The following is a 23,649-nucleotide window of genomic DNA, read 5'->3' on the forward strand; positions in this document are numbered from 1 at the left end:
TGTGGTAACCATTAATGGGATCAACAAATTAAAAACCTTTAATATGTCAATTATATCAACATGTGCCTTACCCAACTATTGCTACTATTTACTGTGTTATAAAATAACAATAATAAATTGGAAAAATGACAATGTGCCTACGTGTTTAAGTCTCCATCTCCCTTAATGAGTATCTGCATAAGAATGATAAAATTGGAGCAAGGTTTTATGGATTTTGAAGATCTCTTACTCCTTGTATTACCTGAGTCTTTCAAGTATTTGTCCTTAATTCCTAGGTAAGTAGTTATTAGAGCTTAACTCCCAAATGAAATTAAGGTTGAGATAAAGAGAGTTGAAAAGAAACACTCGCACAATCACAATATTACAGATCTGTACCCTGTTTCTCATTTGATGCAATGCACTCCAAAAAAAAAAAAAAAAAAAAGGCACGTCATAATGTGTCAGAGGAACATGCCAAGATATAAACAGCAGGTGTTATGGGAGAAAGATGGTTCAAGGTCATGGAGAGTTATATAATGTTACAATAATAGGGTGTGAAAGATATGAAGGAAGTAATTTTTAATATAAAGAAAGTAACAAGGATGGAGTCATCTATTTACTTAAATCATCTCCCTCTTCAAAACTCATTTCCTCTGCTAACAAGTTCTGTTTTAATTTTACTCTTTTTTTTTTTGGTAAATAAGATAGTGTTGCCAGACTTATTTGTATTCTTCCTCAACTCACCCACTTAACTCCATTTATGATTTGGTAACATTTATAATTTTGACCAAACACAAAATAATTTCGACAAAGAGAAAGAGAGAAGGGTTAAGAAAAAAGATGAAGAAGAGGTGGAGAAGAGAAAACAAAAATCAACAAACTACATTAAAATAATTTTTTAAATTACTAAAATAATGTAATCCTTTGAGTTAAAATTAGTTGTTAAATATGTTTTTATAAAATGACAGACCAAATTGACTAAATCAAATCTGATTTCCTTTCTCTTTTATACCAATTTAGAATCCTAACACTTTTTGTATGTTGCAGTAAAGGTAACTTGAAAAATGCTAATACCTTGTATGGTTGCCAAACTACAGATATATAGATCACTTTGGATAGAATACAAATTTGTTACATTCACACTGGTAATTTCCATTCAGAAAACCATAAAAAAATTTTAAAATAATTGGCTCAGTGTTTGGTATTTAAATGTAATAAGCTAAACAACAAAACTCCAACTCATGTCATTCATTAAAAAAAAATTTGGCATAAATGTTTTAAAAGCAATTAGTGAAGAAGTTTAAGATAAAAACAGTAGTCCATATTCACAACAGCAAAACTGATGGTATGATCAGTGAGAGGCAAAGTATCCTGTCAAATGATTAAAAATGTTTTCATTATTTAACGGTGGATATTACCTTAAAGCAATATTATACAATTCCAACAGCACCAAAAAGAAATATACTAGTAATAAAGAATTAAAAAGACAATACCCAGCAGCTCCAATTTGGTGTAATACATTTACATTTTATTGCTTTCTGTGCTTAATAAGAATTCTGGGATTCATTTGTTTCAAAGAATTTTCAAATTTTAGCCAAAATGATTATAAAATAATAAGCTCACGAAGCACAAATAAAGAGTATTAATCTCCTAGGAGAGTAATCGCAGGGTAAAATTTACACTGAATCACCATTCTTCCATTAGACTTCTGTGCCGCAACATGGATTTAATAAAACTACCATCCAGACAGAGCAGTTCAATCAAGTTGAACACTGCTAGCAAAAAACTGTTGCTGCTGCTGCTGTTTCTATTTTGAAGACTGAAAATAACGACAGCATATCACTCCCATTCACTGATGCATAAACGCACAGCACCCTGAGAACATCAACAGCATAAATGCAATTTAGTTGTGTTTGCCCAAGAATAAAATCCTATGGGGACTGCTTTATTTAAATAAGAGCAGTCATATTTTAATTAAATGTGAGCTTATATATTAAGTGAAAAATTTTGGAATATTTTATTGGAGTGAAGGAGAATTAAAATATGCTTTAATCAGGCATTTGTATGTAAAAATATAAAAACATTTAGCTTCAGTCTGTGTTATGTAATTTCATATTCAAAGTCCTCAACTTTTCATTGTAATAAAATTGAGACAGTGGTGGAAAATTTGGGAAAATATTTAAATGTTTCACACGTGGAATATCACAAGCCCTAGATCACAAGATTTACAAATAATCTTTTAAATTTTTTTAAATGTATCTTAATTACTCTTGTGTCTTGAAAACAAACAGTAAGTGTTAAACTATCATAAAGTGATATTTCTTATATTAATCATACGTAAAAAAAGATGTTACTTTTATTTAAGAAAGAAAAATATTATTTCTTGAATCGATTACTAAAGAATATGTACTTACATAAATATATTTTTTATAAACATCTTTATTGGAGTATAATTGCTTTACAATAGTGTGTTAGTGTCTGCTTTATAACAAAGTGAAGCAGCTATACATATACATATATCCCCAAATCTCCTCTCTCTTGCGTCTCCTTCTCACCCTCCCTATCCCACCCCTCTAGGTGGTCACAAAGCCCCAAGCTGATGTCCCTGTGCTTTGAGGCTGCTTCCCACTAGCTATCTATTTACATTTGGTAGTGCATATATGTCCATGCCACTCTCTCACTTCGTCCCACCTTGCCCTTCCCCCTTCCCGTGTCCTCAAGTCCATTCTCTACATCTGCTTCGTTATTCCTGTCCTGCTCCTAGGTTCTTCAGAACCATTTTTTTTTTTTAGATTCCATATATATGTGTTAGCATACGGAATTTGTTTTCGTCTTTCAGACATACTTCACTCTGTACGACAGACTCTAGTTCCATCCACCTCACTACAAATAACTCAATTCGTTTCTTTTTATTGCTGAGTAATATTCCATTGTATATATGTGCCACATCTTCTTTATCCATTCGTCTGTTGATGGACACTTAGGTTGCTTCCATGTCCCGGCTATTGTAAATAGAGCTGCAATGAACACTGTGGTACATGACTCTTTTTGAATTATGGTTTTCTCAGGGTATATGCCTAGTAGTGGAATTGCTAGGTCATATGGTAGTTCTATTTTTAGTTTTTTAAGGAACCTCCATACTGTTCTCCATAGTGGCTGTATCAATTTACATTCCCACCAACAGTGCAAGAGTGTTCCCTTTTCTCCACACCCTCTCCAGCATTTATTGTTTGTACATTTATTTTTTCTTAACAACTTTATTGGAGTATAATTGCTTTACAATGGTGTGTTAGTTTCTGCTTTGTAACAAAGTGAATCAGCTATACATATACATATATCCCCATATCTCCTCTCTCTTGCGTCTCCCTCCCAACTTCCTTATCCCACCCCTCTAGCTGGTCACAAAGCACCGAGCTGATTTCCCTGTGCTATGCGGCTGCTTCCCACTATCTATCTATTTTACATCTGGTAGCATATACATATCATTGCCTCTTTCTCACTTCGTTCCAGCTTACCCTTCTCCCTCCCCGGTCCGCAAGTCCATCTCTACATCTGTGTCTTTATTCCTGTCCTGCCCCTAGGTCCGTCAGAACCATTTCTTTTTTCTTTAGATTCCATATATATGTGTTAGCACACATTATCTATTTTTCTCTTTCTGACTTACTTCACACTGTATGACAGTCTCTAGGTCCATCCACCTCACTACAAATAACTCAATTTCATTTCTTTTTATGGCTGAGTAATATTCCATTGTATATATGTGCCACATATTCTTTATCCATTCATCTGTTGATGGACACTTAGGTGGCTTCCATGTCCTGGCTACTGTAAATAGAGCTGCAATGAACATTGTGGTAGATGTCCCTTTTTGAATTATGGTTTTCTCAGGGTATATGCCCAGTAGTGGGATTGCTGGGTTGTATGGTAGTGCTATTTTTAGTTCTTTAAGGAACCTCCATACTCTTCTCCATAGTGGCTCTATCAATTTACATTCCCACCAACAGTGCAAGAGGGTTCCCTTTTCTCCACACGCTCTCCAGCATTTATTGTTTGTAGATTTTTTAATGATGGCCGTTCTGACTGGTGTGAGGTGATACCTCATTGTAGTTTTGATTTGCATTTCTCTAATTATTAGTAATGTTGAGCATCCGTTCATGTGTTTGTTGGCAATCTGTATATCTTCTTTGGAGAAATGTCTATTTAGGTCTTCTGCTCATTTTTGGATTGGGATGTTTGTTTTATTGATATTCAGCTGCATGAGCTGCTTGTATATTTTGGAGATTAATCCTTTGTCAGTTGCTTCATTTGCAAATATTTTTACCATTCTGAGGGTTGTCTTTTTGTCTTGTTTATGGTTTCCTTTGCTGTGCAAAAGGTTTTAAGTTTCATTAGGTCCCATTAGTTTATTTTTGTTTTTATTTCCAATTCTCTAGGAGGTGGGTCAAAAGGATCTTGCTATGATTTATGTCAAAGAGTGTTCTGCCTATATTTTCCTCTAAGAGTTTGATAGTGTCTGGTCTTACATTTAGGTCTTTAATCCATTCTGAGTTTATTTTTGTGTATGGTGTTAGTGAGGGTTCTAATTCCATTCTTTTACATGTAGCTGTCCAGTTTTCCCAGCACCACTTACTGAAGAGTCTGTCTTTTCTCCATTGTATATTCTTGCCTCCTTCATCAAAAATAAGGTGACCATATGTGTGTGGGTATACCTCTGGGCTTTCTGTCCTGTTCCATTGATCTATAATTCTGTTTTTGTGCCAGTAGCATACTGTCTTGATTACTGTAGCTTTGTAGTATAGTCTGTCAGGGAGCCTGATTCCTCCAGCTCCGTTTTTGTTTCTCAAGATTGCTTTGGCTATTGGGGGTCTTTTGTGTTTCCATACAAATTGTGAAATTTTTTGTTCAACTTCTGTGAAAAATGACATTGGTAGTTTGATAGGGATTGCATTGAATCTGTAGATTGCTTTGGGTAGTACAGTCATTTTCACAATGTTGATTCTTCCAATCCAAGAACATGGTATATCTCTCCATCTATTTGTATCATATTTTATTTCTTTCATCAGTGTCTTATAGTTTTCTGCATACAGGTCTTTTGTCCCCTTTGGTAGGTTTATTCCTAGATATTTTATTCTTTTTGTTGCAATGGTAAATGGGAGTGTTTCCTTAATTTCTCTTTCAGATTTTTCATCATTAGTGTATAGGAATGCAAGAGATTTCTGTGCATTAATTTTGTATCCTGCTGCTTTACCAAATTCATTGATTAGCTCTAGTAGTTTTCTGGTAACATCTTTAGGATTCTCTATGTATAGTATCATGTCATCTGCAAACAGTGACAGCTTTACTTCTTCTTTTCCGATTTGGATTCCTTTTATTTCTTTTTCTTCTCGATTGCTGTGGCTAAAACTTCCAAAACTATGTTGAATAACAGTGGTGAAAGTGGACAACCTTGGCTTGTTCCTGATCTTAGAGGAAATGGTTTCAGTTACCACTGAGAACAATGTTGGCTGTGGGTTTGTCATATATGGCCTTTATTATGTTGAGGGAAGCTCCCTCTATGCCTACTTTCTGGAGGGTTTTTTATCATAAATGGGTGTTGAATTTTGTCAAAAGCTTTTTCTGCATCTATTGAGATGATCATATAAGTTTTTTCTCCTTCAGTATGTTAATATGGTGTATCTCATTGTAGAATGAGATTGGGAGTGTTCCTCCCTCTGCTATATTTTGGAAGAGTTTGAGAAGGGTTAGCTCTTCTCTAAATGTTTGATAGAATTCGCCTGTGTAGCCATTGGTCCTGGGCTTTTGTCTGTTGGAAGATTTTTAATCACAGTCTCAATTTCAATGCTTGTGATTGGTCTGTTTATATTTTCTATTTCTTCGTGGTTCAGTCTCGAAAGGTTCTGCTTTTCTAAGAATTTGTCCATGTCTTCCAGGTTGTCCATTTTATTGGCATAGAGTTGCTTGTAGTAATCTCTCATGATCCTTTGTATTTCTGCAGTGTCAGTTGTTACTTCTCCTTTTTCATTTCTAAGTCTATTGATTTGAGTCTTCTACCTTTTTTTCCTGATGAGTCTGGCTAATGGTTTATCAATTTTGTTTATCTTCTCAAAGAAACAGCTTTTAGTTTTATTGATCTTTGCTATTGTTTCCTTCATTTCTTTTTCATTTATTTCTGATCTGATCATTATGATTTCTATCCTTCTGCTAACGTTGGGTTTTTTTGTTCTTCTTTCTCTAACTGCATTAGGCGTAAGGTTAGGTTGTTTATTTGAGATGTTTCTTGCTTCTTGAGGTAGGACTGTATTGCTATAAACTTCCCTCTTAGAACTGCTTTTGCTGCATCCCATAGGTGTTGGGTTGTCATGTTTTCATTGTCATTTGTCCATAGGTGTTTTTTGATTTCCTCTTTGATATCTTCAGTGATCTCTTGGTTATTAAGTAGTGTATTGTTTAGCCTCCATGTGTTTGTATTTTCTACAGATTTTTTCCTGTAATTGATATCTAGTCTCATAGTGTTGTGGTCAGAAAAGATATTTGGTATGAAATCAGTTTTCTTAAGTTTACCAAGGCTTGACTTGTGACCCAAGATATGACCTATCCTGGGGAATGTTCCATGAGCACTTGAGAAGAAAGTATATTCTCTTGTTTTTGGATGGAATGTCTTATAAATATCAATTAAGTCCATCTTGTTTAATGTATCATTTAAAGCTTGTGTTTCCTTATTTATTTTCATTTTGGATGGTCTGTCCATTGGTGAAAGCGGGGTGCTAAAGTCCCCTACTGTGATTGTGTTACTGTTGATTTCTCCTTTCATGGCTGTTAGCATTTGCCTTATGTATTGAGGTGCTCCTATGTTGGCTGCATAAATATTTACAATTGTTATATCTTCTTCTTGGATTGATCCCTTGATCATTATGTAGTCTCCTTCTTTGTCTCTTGTAATAGTCTTTATTTTAAACACTACTTTGTCTGATATGAGAATTGCTACTCCAGCTTTCTTTTGATTTTCATTTGCATGGAATATCTTTTTCCATCCCCTCACTTTCAGTCTGTATGTGTCCCTAGATCTGAAGAGGGTCTCTTGTAGACAGCATATATATGGGTCTTGTTTTTGTATCCATTCAGCCAGTCTCTGTCTTTTGGTTGGAGCATTTAATCCATTTATGTTTAAGGTAATTATTGATATATATGTTCCTATTACCATTTTCTTAACTGTTTTGTGTTTGTTATTGTAGGTCTTTTCCTTCTCTTGTGTTTCCTGCCTAGAGAAATTCCTTTAGCATTTGCTGTGAAGCTGGTTTGGTGCTGCTGAATTCTCTTAGCTTTTGCTTGTCTGTAAAGATTTTAATTTCTCCATTGAATCTGAATGAGATCCTTGCTGGGTAGAGTAATCTTGGTTGTAGGTTTTTCCCTTTCATCACTTTAAATATGTCCTGCCACTCCCTTCTGGCTTGCAGAATTTCTGCTGAAAGATCAGCTTTAAACATTATGGGGATTTCCCTGTATGTTATTTGTTGCTCTTGCCTTGCTGCTTTTAATATTTTTTCTTTGTATTTAATTTTTGATAGTTTGATTAATATGTGTCTTGGCATGTTTCTCCTTGGATTTATCCTGTATGGGACTCTCTGCACTTCCTGGATTTGAATGACTATTTCCTTTCGCATATTAGGAAAAGTTTTCAACTATTATCTCTTCAAATATTTTCTCAGTCCCTTTATTTTTCTCTTCTTCTTCTGGGACCCCTATAATTCGAATGTTGGTGAGTTTACTGTTGTCCCAGAGGTCTCTGAGACTGTCCTCAATTCTTTTCATTCTTTTTTCTTTATTGCTCTGCGGTAGTTGTTTCCACTATTTTATCTTCCAGGTCACTAATTCATTCTTCTGTCTCAGTTATTCTGCTATTGATTTCCTCCAAAGAATTTTTAGTTTCATTTATTGTGTTGTTTATCATTGTTTTTTTCCTCTTTAGTTCTTCTAGATCCTTGTTAAATGTTTCTTGTATTTTCTCCATTCTATTTCCAAGATTTTGGATCATCTTTACTCTCATTATTCTGAATTCTTTTTCAGGTAGACTGCCTATTTCCTCTTCATTTGTTTGGTCTGGTGGGTTTTTACCTTGCTCCTTCATCTGCTGTTTCTCTGTCTTCTCATTTTGCTTAACTTACGGTGTTTGGGGTCTCCTTTTCGCAGGTTGCAGGTTCGTAGTTCCCATTGTTTTTGGTGTCTGCCCCCAGTGGGTAAGGTTGGTTCAGTGGGTTGTGTAGGCTTCCTGGTGGAGGGGACTGGTACCTGTGTTCTGGTGGATGAGGCTGGATCTTGTCTTTGTGGTGGGCAGGACCGCATCCGGTGGTTTGTTGTGGGGTGTCTGTGACCTTATTATGATTTCAGGCAACCTCTCTGCTAATGGGTGGGGTTATGTTCCTGTCTTGCTAGTTGTTTGGCATAGGGTGTCCAGCACTGTACCTTGCTGGTGGTTGAGTGGAGCTGGGTCTTATCATTGAGAGGGAGATCTCTGGGAGAGCTTTCACTGTTTGATATTACATGTAGCGGGAGGTCTCTGGTGGACCAATGTCCTGAACTCGGCTCTCCCACCTCAGAGGCACAGGCCTGACACCCGGCCGGAGCACCAAGACCCTGTCAGCCACATGGGTTTTGGGAAGTCTTAGGTCTTCTGTCAGCGTTCAGTAGGTGTTTTGTAGGAGTTGTTCCACATGTAGAGGTACATCTGATGTATTTGTGGGGAGGAAGGTGATCTCCACGTCTCACTCCTCCACCATCTTGAAGGTCTCCTCATAAATACATTTTATATTTGAATATTATTCATTATATTCTCTTTCTTCTTATAACATTCATTGGGTGAAAAATGTTTACTACTGTGTATAATGAGTCCATCGCTCAAAGTATAAAAATAAAATAGCAAACCTTAAAATAAGCACTAACCAGAGGCTAGGGTCAGATAATATCAGGCATGTGTTTCAATATTAAACTTTTTATATACTTTCTATTCCCTCTTTAGGTTAATTTCATGAAAAATTATGTTTCTGAAGAAAGAATTGGTGTCTATTTTAAGCAATTGTGATGTCATCCCCTTGCCCTTAGTTTGTCAAATGAAATGAGATATTTTGGGCAGTTCCAATTAAGACAATAGAAATTTAAACTTAATAGATCTTTTTGACCACACATATTTCTAAAAGACTTTTTTGGAGAGTAAGTACTCATCTGGCTACCAAGATTAAATGACTGTCCTTTGCATTAGCATTACAGGTACCTCACTAACTCTCAGAGTAGACAGGTGACTACCACCTAGATTGGTACTTTAATATTTGCCATGGAAACCTATCATATTATAAGTTTCCACTCTGACTCCATGTGGAGGATATGACTAAAGATGCTTTATAAAACATCATCTGAGTCACTGAGAGCCCTCAGGAATTCTTTACTTCTCAAAAGGTCTTTCTCTTGAAACAATGTTTTATACATATGAATATGACATTTCTCCTATTGTTCAGGAAGAATAGTGACTCTACTCATTCTTTTTTCTGTCTTTGAATAACAAATATTGGTTTAAAAATGTTATTCAATACAAAATGACATCTGTCAAATTTTATTAGACACAGACACATTAACCAAAAGGAAATTAATTCGTTTTTAAAAGTGCCACATATATTGAAGTGAAAAACAAATATTTGTGCTATTTTATGACATAGTCTAACAAATTTACTGTTTTAAAGTCTATGCTTTTAAATACTTTTGCCTTCTTCACTCTTACATGAAGGAAATTTAACCATACTTACTATTTATCAAAATAGGAGACTACACCAGGCAATGAGAATGGAGACTGTCAACTTGGGTGTTTCCAGCACTCTCTGGCTTCCCATCTTCTCCTCAGCCAATCGCCAGTAGATTTAGGCTTCCACAAAAAGACTGAACCTCCTCTGGCACAGATCAACCACAGTGAAAATTCCAATGGTCAATTCTGTCCTCAGCTCACTGGGTCTCTACTTAAAACTGGGACGCATTTTGGTTATGCTCAACTCCTAGCTTCTTCAGTGTTCGAGGTTCCTATAATTATCTTTTCAGGTTAAATAAAAGAATATCTCAGATTGAAATCTCCCCCACAGGTAGCTATTCATTAGACATATAGTTTTAGCAGGGAGACACAAAAAGAATCATACAATCTATTTTGCAGATTCAAAGAAATTCCAGCTATCCAGAAACTTTAGTTTACATTAAGGTTCACTTAAGAAAAATGTGACAATACTCTGTGGCCATGATTCAGTTAAGCCAAATCCTTGGAATCCTCAGCCAGACACAGGCAATCTGGAGATCAATCCGCAGACTGCATATGGCAGAACCTTCTATATACTTATACTTTAGAAGAAAAGAGTATCTTTAAAATATTTTAGCAAGTCTATCATCTCTTGAAAATCACTAGCTTCACTAACAAAACTAATTTTTTGCATTATTATAGTACTTTATAGAGTCTGTGTTTTGATTGATAAATTGCCAGGACAACCACGTGTGGGTTCTTTCAGAGTGTGGGATTCCTCATTCCACAGAAAATGCATGGAATTGGAGGCTGTGACAGGACAACTGATCCATCCCTAGGGTTAAAGTAACCACTGCAGAATATCACACTGTCAGTGCTTTAGTATTTTCTAGCAAATTAAAGATACTGTAACAACCTTTCCTTTGCATCTGACACTGCGGACCATTTGCTTCTTGAAGCACTGTCTCCTTGGGATCTTAGATTCTAACCTGAGAATTTCTGTTTTTGTTTTTGTTTTGCAATTTCATCTCTGTCTTCCTGAATTATTTCTCCTTTTTCAACTTTTAAAATATCAGTGACTTCCTTCATTCTGCCCTCAGCATACAGTTTTTCTCTCAACAATCTTTCCTTCAATTATCTCCTCCCCTTTCATAGATTTTTTGTATTCAGAGTCCTGAAATTTCATCTGCTGGATATATAAGATGTTCAAATTCAATATCTTTCTTAATACAATAATCATCTCCCACCAAAACAGCTATAATAAATGACAATGCTATAACTTCAAGGAAGTTAGCAAATTATGCAGCTGTTTACTTAGTACCAACCCATCTTAAGCACAACTTACCACTATAAAAGTCAACCTAATAGCATTTTTAAATTTTAGTAAGACCGACAATTGTAATACTAAACGGAAGCAATTGCTTCTGAAATAACAGCTCTCTTAGTTCTTCTGAAGATATCAAGGGAGAAGTGTTATTCCATTGTTATAGAGAATTGTTCCAAATCTCCTGTTTCTCTTCCCCCTAAAATAAATACAATGGGGATTTGATTCTGATAACAATGAACTTGGTGTTTCATATCTTTTGTATTTATTAAAATCTTAATTGAAGATTTAATATTCTAGCATTTTAAAAATACATTTTAAGAATCTAATACAAGTATAAAGCATTCTGTGTTTTAGTGGGAAATATTTTAAATTAGTCATTACATTGACTGATGTGTTTCTTTTTCGTCTTATGATGATATGCATGGTTACGAACTTGTCAGAAAAGCTAAAGAGGTACCATGCGTCCTAACTGTCATCAGGCATTTTTCAGCAATCATTATATACTAATTATGCAAATTTAAAAGCATGGAGACCACTAAAATATCATTCATCTAACACACAAGTTCACTGAAACCCAAGATTATATTTTGAGAGTGATGACTCTACATAGTGACTCTTCCTTGAAAGGAACAGATATTGACTTGGTGTTCGTGGCAGTGCTGCATTAGACAACTCACACTGAAATTACACCCTTAGATGGAAAGTAAATTATTTGAGGATATTAGGTTCTGATATGTAGTATGTTTCAACCATAATATAAATTTTGAAAATTGCACTTTTTTCTTCTAATTACCTAGTGAGCAGCGCACACAGATTAGGTCACTAACCAGTTAAATCAGTAAAGTTAGTATGAAATGAATATTTTTCAAGATCATTTCATAGTCATAAATTTGAGAATTCACAATTGTTGAGAATTCACTCTACTATGAAATTAGTTCTAAAAAGCAAAGTGGCACAAGTCTAAAGTACTGTTTAGTTCTGTTGCTAGTGAATATGACATTTTGGATATTACATGGGAATGCTATTGACCACAATTACTTCAATTTATTTTTCTCATCTCATGTTTTGGTTGAATACACCATTTTTTAGGGCTGTTTTTCACTCTGGAGGATTCTTTTCATAAAAGTACAGGAAATGCAACATTCTAACACACTTTCACACACAACCCAACACCAAAAGTTGCTAGCATTTCAAATTTTACCAACTAATTCCAAGTACATGCATTAAAATAATTTATTGAAGGTGAATGCTAGAGTTATGAGCATGGTGGTTTCATGCTACACAAATTTTAAATATTAAATATTTTTCATACTTGTCAAACTACATTGACTAAAATTAGCTTACATTCCAGGGTGATACAAGATTGACATATTACAGGAGTCTCCCCTTATCCATGGTTTTGCTTTCCGAGGTTTAAGTTACCCGTGGTCAACCAAGGTCCAAAAGTAGTAAATGGAAAACTGCATAAACAACACAGAAGTTTTAAATCTCCTGATGTTTTGAGTAGCATGATGAAATCCTGCTCCATCGCGCCCAGGACGTGAATCACTGCTTTGTCCAGCGCATCCTGCCCGTTAGCCACTTAGTATCCATCTCAGTTATCAGATCTACTGACGTCACAGTATCACAGTGCTTGTGTTCAAATGATGCTTATTTTACTTAATAATGGCCCTCAAATGCAAGAGTAGTGATGCTGGCAATTTGGATACGTCAAACAGCAGCCGTAAAGTGTTTCCTTTAAGTGAAAAGGTAAAGTTCTCAACTCATCAGAAAAGGAAATAAATCTCATGCTGAGGTTGCTAAAATCTACGGTAAAAACAAATAACCTATCTGCGAAATTGTGAAAAGGAAAAAGAAAATTATGCTAATTTTGCTGTCCCACCTCAAACTGGAAAAGTTGGGGCCACAGTGTGTGCATGATTAAATTTGTACACTAAGATATTTTGAGAGCGAGAGAGCTCACACTGACATAACTTTTACTACAGTATATTATTATAATTGTTCTATTTTATTATTAGTTATTGGTATTAATCTCTTACTATGTCAAATTTATAAATTAAACTTTATGGCAGGTCTTTATGTATAGGAAGAAACATAATATTTAATATATATAGGGTCCGGTACTATCCAAGGTTTCAGGCATCCACTCGGGCATCTTGAAATGTTATCCCCCATGGATAAGGGGGGTTACTCTTGTTTAAATAAAGGTGAACACATCGATCTATTCATCTATATCTATCTTAAAAATTAATTGTTATTAACATTATCCATTAACATAATGTTTAAATTATTGAACTCTCATCAATTTACTCATTCAATAAATATGTATTAAATTACCCTCTATAGGTGCTGGGGTAACAGGCAGTGAACAGAGGAGGTGGATTCCTTGCCCCCATCTAGTTTATATTCTAGGGAAGGTACTCATCACGTAGTGACTGTGGCTATTAAGGCAGGGTTAGGAAGCTGAGAGCCAGCAGAATGGGTATATATCTGTGCATTGGACAAAACTGATCATTATTAACTGACTGCTGCTCATCTGCTTAGTTGCTTTGTCTAGTGCAATAGCTCTCAAATTTTAGCATGCATTAAAATCGACTAGACTGATTATTACAAAACAGTTTTTGGTGCTTCACCCCCAGAGTTTATGATTAGTAGGTCTGGGTGCGGCTGGAAATTTGAGTTCTAACAAGTTCCCATGTGACGCTAATGCTGCTGTTCCAGGACCACCATCATAATTGCTCTTTGGTATTTAAGAAAGTGACATGTCTAACACTATTTTCCATTGTGTATGATAGCCATAAGTATAAAATCAATAATTGTATGTCACCATACTCTCATGTAAACAATATTGCGATTTTTATAGCTCTTATTGTACAATTTCAAAAAAGAAAATGTATTATTCTTCCTAAAGGCCGTATTTCCCTCTACATGAGATAATCAAAATTATAGATGCACACCACTCATCTCTTCAGTTTTCTATCTGCTGCTGGCATATGATTATCTCTGCACAAAAAGAGAGAGATTTGGGAATGAATACTCTCTTACAAATATAGCCATAATAAACCTATCTGAGCTCTCAATTTGGAGATGTCTGTTCTTAATATTCCTTTGGTTTTCTTCTGCACATTGATTGCCATTTACTGAGTGGTAATGTCGAGCCAGTTGGCAAAAAACAAAAAAAACCAAAAAACCCAGATGATTTATATATTTAGATAGCAGGGTACATTTCCGAAACATGCCTAGGCAACCTATTGCACACAAATTCAAATTCAACAGATACAATAAACAACCTCTAAGGCCAATGCTGTATGCAAAATAACAGCCTGATAAATGATTATGGCAATTTAAAAAACCCTCAGTCATGGCTGGAATTAATATTCAGCTCAGATTCTTAGTTCTTCCTTAGGAAATGTAAAGATAACAAGCTAAACATTTTGCTAATTCATGATCATAATTACATCACACTAAGGACATACAGTACAATAATGGGATCAGTGAGATGATATTTCAGAATCTCAAATTTAGTCCCATGCAGTTTTACTGCATTTTTAGAAAACACTCTTTGTACACTATCAGCTATTTTCGGAAGACACATTCAACAACACATAAAAAAACCTATTATATTATGTACACAAAATGTATTTATAGTGTCAGAAAATGATAGGCAATATAATTCTTCACTAGTTGTCTTTCTGTAGTGAAGGACACTTGAGCCAATCAAGAGAGCAAAGTGCAAAAATTATGCATTTCCTCTAGAAATTAGTCAAGAAAAGTATTCACTAATGATCTAAATAAACTCCGTAGATGTTCTATACTGATAACATTGTTCAGTTAATTTAAACAATTTCCATTTCATTGTGGTTAATATTAACAGCTGATACTTACTGTTTACTACATGCCATGCCATGTGTGGTAATTTTACATTTCAACAAACTTTTTATTTCAAGAAGTAGAGAAATATACACATAATTTTAGGCCCTTGCTATACAACTGATTTCAAAAGTCTTGTATAAATTTATACAATCACTAATAATGTATAAATATACGAATTTTTGCACATTCCTTTCAGTATTAGAAATTATGTATATAAATTTTTCTTACCTTCCAGTGTGTGTTCTCATACGTTTTGTGGAAGAAAATTCTTAGGTGATCTGTTAATATTGTTTTAGTGAAATAGCTAACCTGTATTCCTATCTTAATTAGTATATACACTCAAGCAATTTTGTGAGTAACCCCAGAGGCATCATGTTTATTAGGAAATACCTTTAAAATATTGAATGTAACTAAACTACTGAACACTGAAAATTATAAATATACAGTGCTAAATATATTATCTAGACATATGATAGGCTAACTTTGTCCACTAAAGTAGAGGAATTTTGGAACAGTAATGTTTGCTACTTGTTTAAAAAGTAAATACAAAATAGAGAAATAATTTTTTTCAATGATGATTTTAACTTTCTTTAGTATATACTTATTGTTGTATTTCCCAATTTTTTTAATAATAAATATATATTTAATTTATAGTCAGAAAACACTTAGGCATGTAAAGCTTATTCATTGGAACCAATGTGCTGGAGATGACTGAGTAAACATCTACTTCAGTGATCAATCTTTTCTGCAATCATTTATTTCTTTCAAATAAAATATTTCTTGGAACTCAAAATGAATAAAAGCAATGAACAGGCCCCTCCAGCATTGCATATTTCTGTGGTTTGTGAAAAACATTTCCTTACTTGTAGAACCTCTAAACATTTCTGCATTCTGACAAATACCACTGAGCTCCCTATCCAAACAGGCTTTCCAGGCCTCCTGATTTCTTGGTCAGGCTACTGTCCCATCAATTCAATATGTGAAGGCATCATATTCTAAATTAAGAAATTAAAAAAGAGTAGCTTTATTTTATATGACACTTTTTGTCTCCTCCAAGAAAAATATAAGGTGTTGAGGCCAGGGATGAGGAAGAAGCATAGGCTCTTCTAGGAGCAGAACGTGTTGAAGGCAATCTATTCAACTGCTTCCTCACCACTCACAGTGGGAGCAAGAGTCACCCCGCGTCCCCTTCCTATTCACAGGAGCCAAGTGTAACTCAATTCTTCACAATGATACATACCTGCACGTATTAGTTCACAGGAGCCAAGTGTAACTCAATTCTTCACAATGATACATACCTGCACGTATTAGTTCACAGGAGCCAAGTGTAACTCAATTCGTCACAATGATACATCCTTGCACGTATTAGCAGTATACAAAATCAACCCACTTTGAAACCAGGGGATGCAATTTGCTAAAGTTAAATATAAAACTTAACATAAGACTTCTAAATAATCATAAATGTTTCATGATTTTATATTTATCTCAAAATCATATTTTTTTACTTTAAGCAAAAAAATTAAATTTAAATAGAGCCAATTGTCTTTTTTTTTTTTTTTTTGCTTGTTGTAATTGCACAAGACACTTAAGAAAGCATTAAATTAGTATATAGGTGGTCACAGCTTTAGTCTTTGGTCTCAAGATTCTTTAAGTAGAAAATCTGTATTAAATGATACGGGAGGTATTTTCTAGTTTAAGTATATGCTAGCAGGCATATATTAATAAATTAAATTTCTCTAAAATATGTAAGAATTAAAAGAACTCATAACAACTACTTCTTAACTGGAAACATTTTTCATATTTTCTTTGTATTTCCACAATCCATTATGGAGGTTTTTCTTCTTTCTTCCTGAATTTTGCATATTCTATCAACCTCACTTATTTACATAACATTCCAATTGTAATGAAATTACTCCTTGCATGTGGGGTATCAAGTTTGCAGATGAAAACAGTATGGAACAGAATAGCCTCTCATTTGTGCTGTGAGACGTAGCTGCTCTCTAATGATACCGCTGTGAGAACTAGTGTTTCATCACTTACAGGAAGTCACAACGCATGCAAACACAGAGATCGCCCACTGGGGCAAAAAAAGTGTGTGTTGTTTTAGAAATTTCAAGCTCCTTAAAAATAGAAAATATATGATCACATGATACAATTCTTTTTCAAAATTTAGTTCTCCAGCAATCTGAGCTTCTGGACTAATTAGCATGTTCTGTGAATATTTAGAACTATGAAAGAGCAGCCTGCAATAATGCATTATATATACCAGAAATTTGTTTAGAAATCTATTTATGTAGAGACGGGCTTTCCAGAATTATTTTTCAAAATATATGCATGACCTCAAAATTGTCCCTCTCAACATTTTTTCGGCAAAATATATGACCAAAAAATAAATAAAATACCGCTCTTTTCACCTTCCACTTCTAAAGGTGTATTAATTTGTATGGTAAAACAACTCAGACTTTGTAAACCAAGAATTAGTAAAATATCTACTTGATATATGCCAAAACATACACAAACAGACTTAGGGAACACATGGAAATCTGAACAGGACTTTCTGTATGCATTAGGGACAGAAGGATAAGGAAAAACTCAAAAATGTTTGCTTTATTCTGTAAGAAATAGGAGAAAAGAAACCCTGACTGCAATAAAATGGTGATGGCAATGGGAAGGGGGAAGCTGGGCTGATCTCTGGGGTCATGGGAAGAAAATAAATGGGACGACCAAGGAGTTGATATGTGATCAATATTTTTTAAAGAAGGTCCTGGCCTCAGATCTCAATCTCTGAAAAAATTCTCTGCCCTTTTTGCTGTCAGTTTCCTGAAATCTCTGTAGCTGTAATGTCTCTATTATCATTGCTGCATCCTAGGAGTGAGAGGTGTCAGTGTGGGTGTGTGGTTTGGGGAGAGGTAATGGCGACAATTCAGGAGAAAAGCGATTTCTGCCAAGGCTACCTTCAGAGTGAATAATAATGACAATAATACTGTGTGCTGGAGACTATACATTATTAATTTAACTTATATGTGAGCCTCACAGTAACTCCAAGCAATAAGACTCTTGGTATCCCATGTCACACGTGAGGAATCTGAAGCAAAGTGACAGTCACTTGCTGATGCCAATGAGTCTATTGACCCCAGAGCACACATCTTATCCAATAGCACATGCCACCTATGTCATTCTACGGAGAGGTACATGCTCAGCAGACAGATGATTACCTGAAGAGGGATGGGATTGGTACTGAAACATGGGGCAGGAGAAGAATCTCTCTGAAGAATATTCCTGTACTTCTGTTTAGTAAAACAAACAAATAGGTCTTTATGGACTGATCGGGGAATCTGACCTACAGTTTAGATTTCCTATGGTTCTTAGTTTGTGATTACCATTTAATCATATACGTTAAAATGTATATATAACCTGTTTTATATAAAAGGCTGCTACTTTCTACATATGAGTGAAAACGTGAAATATATTTTTTAAAAGAGGTATAATACACATGATGTCAAAGCTACAGAAAACTGCTCTATGTCTAGAGTAAGTTCAATGTAAATCATGTTAATGAATGATTAGAAGTACATTTATAACTCATTTTACTGATATAGTTTACATAGGTGTTGATATGATATTTTCCTGAAAACAAAATCTGTGTGGAATATCAATATTTTTTGCCATTTTGCCAGAATTTTATGTTAAGATTCATTTCTGTAAAGAAAATACAGTAACCTCCAATTTGATGTGGTTTAAAAAATATTTTTCCAAGAGATTTTATATTACATAGAGGTAGCATTTTGGAATAACAAAGTATTATAATTATGAAAAATATACTTTATTTCTTAAAAAGAATACATTTTATTAAATAGGTAGTAGGGTGATATCTGTAAACTTCTTCCACATCTTAATGCATTTGTTTTTCATCCTTATTGCTGGTCAGACTTCCATAACCACCTTTCACTCAGAGATCAAGAAAGGGCATTGCTATTACTAGAAGAAATAATTTATGAGTGTTTAAGTGTGTATAACTTACTAATTTGTTCCCTAAATACTAAAATACCATTTTAAAATAATTTCTTTCTGTATGTGTTCTCTCTCACTAAATGGTAAGCTCTTCACTGGTCTTCGGAGACTTTCAAAGTTTTCACTCACCTGAACCTAAATTTCCCATAAACATTTAAACTCATAAATAAATCAAGTGTGAGGGTAAAGCGAAGAAAGATTCAGAAAACAGATTGTTGGGGAAGCAGTCAGGAAAAGTGTCCTTGTGGGATTTCAAGGAGACAGGTGTGCACTGAGTGAGAAAGCATTAGAACACTCCCAGCAGAGACAATGGCTGAAGGAGAGAATTTATGTACAGACAGTCCTTGACTTACAACGGTTCAACTTCACAATTTTTTGACTGTAGGATGCTGTGAAATCGATAGGCATTCAGTAGAAACCATTCTTCCAATTCTGAATTTTGATCTTTTCCCAGGCTAGTGATACACAGTACCATCCTCTCTCCTGATGCTCCCGGGCAACCACACAATCATGCGGGTGAAGAACTGACACACTTAAACCATTCTGTACCCAGACAATCATTCTGTTTTTCACTTTCTCTATAGTATTCAATAAATTACATGATATTCAACACTTTAGTATAAAATAGGCTTTGTGTCAGATGATTTTCCCCAACTGCAAGCTAATGTGAGTGTTCCGAGAATGTTTATGGTGGGCTAGGCTAAGCTGTGATGATCAGTAGGTTAGGTTATTAAATACATTTTTCACTTACAATATTTCCAGTCCAGGATTTGAACCCGGGTCCCACAGTGAAATCACTGAGTCCTAACCACTGGACCTCCAGGGAATTCCCAGAATAGATTTATTGGAACAGATGTAACCCCATGGTAAGTGAAGGAAGATCTGTAAATTCCCAAAAGAAATGAGCATGAAATGTAAGCAAAAGGCAAGAAGGCATGCAAAAGTTCATCTTAGGAATTGGGGGGAACAGAGATAAAAATGACAATGAGATGGTGTGGCATAATAAAAGTAGATGTCTACTGTGTGTACACCTCATGCTAAGGACTTAGGGCTTGTCTAAGGGTAGAAAAGAATAAAAATGTATTTCACAAATGATTGGCCTTAACTTAACACTTGAGACTTACAACAGGGAGAAATTTCTCTTGCAGGCTTTATTCCTTTATTTCTCTCACTTCCTTGTTGAGTTTTTCCAGCAAATGGTTCCCTGTTTCCTTCAAAACTCCCAATGTTTCTATCCCCTTCACTCATATCAGAAATGCAGCCAATAAATTAAGAATATTAAGCCCTCAAAGATGACCCAAAACCTATGGGATGCAGCAAAAGAAGTTCTAACAGGGAAGTTTATAGCAATACAATCCTACCTCAACAAACAAGAAACATCTCAAATAAACAACCTAACCTTACACTTAAAGCAATTAGAGAAAGAAAAACAAAAAACACCCCAAAGTTAGCAGAAGGAAACAAATCACAAAGATCAGATCAGAAATAAATGAAAAAGAAATGAAGGAACGATAGCAAAGATCAATAAAACTAAAATCTGGTTCTCTGAGGAGATAAACAAAATTGATAAACCATTAGCCAGACTCATCAAGAAAAAAAGGGAGAAAACTCAAATCAATAGACTTAGAAATGAAAAAGGAGAAGTAACAACTGACACTGCAGAAATACAAAGGATCATGAGAGATTACTACAAGCAACTATATGTCAATAATATGGACAACCTGGAAGACATGGACAAATTCTTAGAAATGCACAACCGTCCGAGACTGAACCAGGAAGAAATAGAAAATATAAACAGACCAATCACAAGCACTGAAATTGAAACTGTGATTAAAAATCTTCCGACAAACAAAAGCCCAGGAACAGATGGCTTCAACAGGCAAATTCTATCAAACATTTAAAGAGCTAACACCTATCTTTCTCAAACTCTTCCAAAATAGAGGAGAGGAAGGAACACTCCCAAACTCATTCTACGAGGCCACCATCACCCTGATACCAAAACCAAGCAAAGACGTCACAAAAAAAGAAAACTACAGGCCAGTATCACTGATGAACATAGACGTGAAAATCCTCAACAAAATACTAGCAAACAGAATCCAACAGCACATTAAAAGGATCATACACCATGATCAAGTGGGGTTTATCCCAGGAATGCAAGGATTCTTCAATATACGCATGTGATACACCATATTAACAAATTGAAGGATAAAAACCATATGATAATCTCAATAGATGCAGAAAAAGCTTTCGACAAAATTCAACACCCATTTATGATAAAAACCCTCCAGAAAGCAGGCATAGAGGGAACTTACCTCAACATAATAAAAGCCAAATATGACAAACTCACAGCCAACATCATTCTCAATGGTGAAAAACTGAAACCATTTCCACTAAGATCAGGAACAAGACAAGGTTGCCCACTCTCACCACTGTTATTCAACATAGTTTTGGAAGTTTTAGCCACAGCAATCAGAGAAGAAAAAGAAATAAAAGGAATCCAAATCGGAAAAGAAGAAGTAAAGCTGTCACTGTTTGCAGATGACATGATACTATACATAGAGAATCCTAAAGATGTTACCAGAAAACTACAAGAGCTAATCAATGAATTTGGTAAAGCAGCAGGATACAAGATTAATGCACAGAAATCTCTTGCATTCCTATACACTAATGATGAAAAATCTGAAAGAGAAATTAAGGAAACACTCCCATTTACCATTGGAACAAAAAGAATAAAATACCTAGGAATAAACCTACCTAAGGAGACAAAACACCTGTATGCAGAAAACTATAACACACTGGTGAAAGAAATTAAAGATGATACAAATAGATGGAGAGATATACCATGTCCTTGGATTGGAAGAATCAACATTGTGAACATGATTATACTACACAAAGCAATCTACAGATTCAATGCAATCCCTATCAAACTACCAATGCCATTTTTCACAGAACTAGAACAAAATATTTCACAATTTGTAAGGAAACACAAAAGACCCCGAATAGCAAAAGCGACCTTGAGAAAGAAAAATGGAGCTGGAGGAATAAGGCTCCCTGACTCAGACTATATTACAAAGCTACAGTAATCAAGACAGTATGAAACCAGTGCAAAAACAGAAATATAGATCAATGGAACAGGACAGAAAGCCCAGAGATAAACCCACACACATATGGTCACCTTATCTTTGAAAAAGGAGGCAGGAATATACAATGGAGAAAAGGCAGCCTCTTCAATAAGTGGTGCTGAGAAAACTGGACAGCTACATGTAAAAGAATGAAATTAGAACACTTCCTAACACCATACACAAAAATAAACTCAAAATGAATGAAAGACCTAAATGTAAGGCCAGAAACTATAAAACTCTTAGAGGAAAACACAGGCTGAACAGTCTATGACATAAATCACAGCAAGATCCTTTTTGACCCACCTCCTAGAGAAATGGAAATAAAAACAAAAATAAACAAATGGGACCTAATGAAACTTAAAAGCTTTTGCACAGCAAAGGAAACAATAAATAAGACGAAAAGACAACCCTCAGAATGGGAGAAAATATTTGCAAATGAAGCAACTGACAAAGGATTAATCTCCAAAATATACAAGCAGCTCATGCAGCTCAATATCAAAAAAAAAAAAAACAAAAAACATTCCAAAAATGGGCAGAAGACCTGAATAGACATTTCTCCCAAGAAGATATACAGATTACCAACAAACACATGAAAGGATGCTCAACATCACTAATCATTAGAGAAATGCAAAACAAAAACTACAATGAGGTATCACCTCACACCAGTCAGAATGGCCATCATCATAATATCTACAAACAATAAATGCTGGAGAGGGTGTGAAGAAAAGGGAACCCTCTTGCACTGTTGGTGGGAATGTAAATTGATAGAGTCACTATGGAGAAGAGTTTGGAGGTTCCTTAAAAAACTAAAAATAGAACTACCATATGACCCAGCAATCCCACTACTAGGCATATACCCTGAGAAAACCATAATTCAAAAAGAGTCATGTACCACAATGTTCATTGCAGCACTCTTTACAATAGCCAGGACATGGAAGCCACCTAAGTGTCCATCAACAGATGAATGGATAAAGAAGATGTAACACATATATATAATGGAATATTACTCAGCCATAAAAAGAAACGAAATTGAGTTATTTGTAGTGAGGTGGATGGACCTAGAATCTGTCATACAGAGTGAAGTAAGTCAGAAAGAGAAAAACAAATACCGTATGCTAACACATATATATGGAATCTAAAAAAAACACAATGGTTCTGAAGAACCTAGGGGCAGGATAGGAATAAAGACGCAGATGTAGAGAATGGACTTGAGGACACGGGGAGGGGGAAGGGTAAGCTGGGACGAAGTGAGAGTAGCATGGACATATATACACTACCAAATGTAAAACAGATAGCTAGTGGGAAGCAGCCGCATAGCACAGAGAGATCAGCTGGGTGCTTTGTGACCACCTAGAGGGGTGGCATAGGGAGGGTGGGAGGGAGACGCAAGAGGGAGGAGATATGGGGATATATGTATACCTATAGCTGATTCACTTTGTTATAAAGCAGAAAGGAACACACCATTGTAAAGCAATTATACTTCAATAAAGATGTTAAATAGAAAAATTAAAAAATAAAAAGGGCTGACTCAAGGCTGGAAGGCATGGGAACCACTGGCTCTGCCCTGAAGG

At 35.2% G+C, this 23,649-nt stretch overlaps 1 protein-coding gene across 2 annotated transcripts in view; it reads right to left on the reverse strand.

Moving 5' to 3' along the window:
* DOK6 (docking protein 6) overlaps positions 1-23,649 on the reverse strand; it is a 404,328-nt gene that overhangs the window by 315,570 nt on the left and 65,109 nt on the right. The gene's annotated exons all lie outside the window — the stretch shown is intronic.

Source organism: Eubalaena glacialis, chromosome 15 (genome assembly GCF_028564815.1).
Source record: "Eubalaena glacialis isolate mEubGla1 chromosome 15, mEubGla1.1.hap2.+ XY, whole genome shotgun sequence".
NCBI lineage: Eukaryota > Metazoa > Chordata > Mammalia > Artiodactyla > Balaenidae > Eubalaena > Eubalaena glacialis.